The sequence below is a fragment of the Phyllostomus hastatus genome, unplaced genomic scaffold (assembly GCF_019186645.2).
Source record: "Phyllostomus hastatus isolate PE091 unplaced genomic scaffold, TTU_PhHast_1.1 phas_scaffold_28, whole genome shotgun sequence".
In the NCBI taxonomy this organism is placed as follows: Eukaryota; Metazoa; Chordata; class Mammalia; order Chiroptera; family Phyllostomidae; genus Phyllostomus; species Phyllostomus hastatus.
Window position 1 is genome coordinate 21,669,145 of NW_025334022.1, and position 2,268 is coordinate 21,671,412.

A 2,268-nucleotide genomic window follows, 5' to 3' on the forward strand; every position below is an offset into this window, starting at 1 on the left:
AAGATTTCACACTGTTTTCAGACAACCTATACCTCTGATGGTTCTTGCCAGTAATGTATCTCTTTTTATCACATGGCAGCTTTATTCTTAATTTAAAAAAAATTAAATATATTTTATTGATTATGCTATTACAATTGTCCCATTTTTCCTTCCCTTTATTCCCCTCTGCCCTGCAACCCCCCTCCCACCATCATTCCCCTACCTTAGTTCATGTCCATGGGTCGTACGTATTTCCCATACTATTCTTAACCTCCCCCTGTCTATTTTGTACCTACCATTTATGTTTCTTATTCACTGTACCTTTTCCCCCTTTCGCCCCCCTTCCCCACTGGTAAGCCTCCATGTGGTCTCCATTTCTGTGATTCTGTTCTTGTTCTAGTTGTTCGCTTAGCTTGTTTTTGTTTTTTAGGTTCAGTTGTTGATAGTTGTGAGTGTGTTGTCATTTTACTGTTTGTATTTTTGATCATTTTCTTTTTCTTAGATAAGTCTCATTGACATTTCATATAATAAGGGCTTGGTGATGATGAACTCCTTTAACTTGACTTTATCTGGGAAACACATTATCTGCCCTTCCATTCTAAATGAAAACTTTGCTGGATAGAGTAATCTCAGATGGAGGCCTTTGTATTTTATGAGTTGGAATACTTCTTTCCGGTCCCTTCTTGCCTGCAAGATTTCTTTTGAGGAATCAGCTGATAGTCTTCTGGAACTCCTTTGTAGGTAACTGTCTCCTTTTCTCTTACTGCTTTTAAGATTCTCTCCTTATGGTTAATTTTGGGTAATGTAATTATGATGTGCCTTGGTGTGTGCTTCCTGGGGTCCAACATTTTTGGAATTCTCTGAGTTTCCTGGACTTCCTGGAAGTCTATTTCCTTTGTCAAATTAGGGAAGTTCTCCTTCATTATGTTTTCAAACAAGTTTTCAATTTCTTGCTCTTCGTCTTCTCCTGGCACCCCTATGATTCTGATGTTGGAATGTTTAAAGTTGTCCCAGAGGTTCCTAAGCCTCTCCTCATTTTTTAAAATTATTTTTTCTTCATTCTGCTCTGGCTGAATGTTTATGTCTTCCTTCAGCTCCAAACTATTGATTTGAGTCCTGATTTCCTTCCTGTCATTGTTGGTTCCCTGTACATTTTACTTTATTTCACTTTTTATAACCTTCACTTTTCCCTCTCTTTTATGACTATACTCCACTAGTTCTGTGAGCATCCTAATTATCAGTGTTTTGAACTGTGCATCTGATAGGTTGGCTATCTCTTTGTCACTTAGTTGTATTTTTTCTGGAGCTTTGATCTGTTCTTTCATTTGGGCCACTTGTTTTCTGTCAATGCCCCTGTTACATAGTAAGAGGGGAGCTTTAGGCATTTGCCAGGGTGGGGCAATTCACCCTGTGCTGCATCGTGGTACTATATGTAGAGGAGGGATCTGAGAGGGAACAATGCAGCTTGTTCAGCTCTCAACCAATTTTCAGTCACTTCCTCTGCTACTCACAAGCAAATTGGCCCTTCTGGTGCTGATTCCCAGGTGGGTGGTTTTGTGTATGTTATAGGACCTTGTGGGTCACTTCAATGGACTTCCTTATGAGGCTGAGAGTTTCTCGTGCCACTTCAACCCCCAAAGGTTTTTTCACTCAGAGGTTTTGAGGCTTTATTTTACCATGCTGGAACCCTGGGTTGCATGGTCTATCTCACTCCCCAGTTGTTCCTCCCAATTTATCTGCATGCAAAAGTGGGACCACCCACTCTAACAGCCATTGCATCACCTACCCCAGTCCTCCAAGCTGCTGTCTTGCTGCAAGTCCCCTCTACCCAGCTACGCATATCTGCCCCTCCTACCAGTCTGGATAAATGTTTCTTCTTTAACTCCTTGGTTGTTGGACTTCTATGCAGTTCAATTTTCTGGCATTTCTGGTTATTTTTTGTTTTTAAATTTGTTGTTGTCCTTCTTTTGGTTGTGTAAGGAGGCAATGTGTATCTACCTACACCTCCATCTTGTCTGGAAGTGTCTATATCTCTCTTTTAACAGATTATCACACTCAAATATATATATAGATAGATAGATAGATAGATAGATATAGATGATATAGATATCGATATTGATATCGATATCAATATAAATAGGTATAGATAGAAATATTTTTGTCTACAATTATATCTATGATTAATATATAAATATCTTTATACACACATACACAAATACACACACATATATGTAGAGAGAGAATTTCACAACATTGTGAATGTACTAAATACCACTAAATTGTACACAT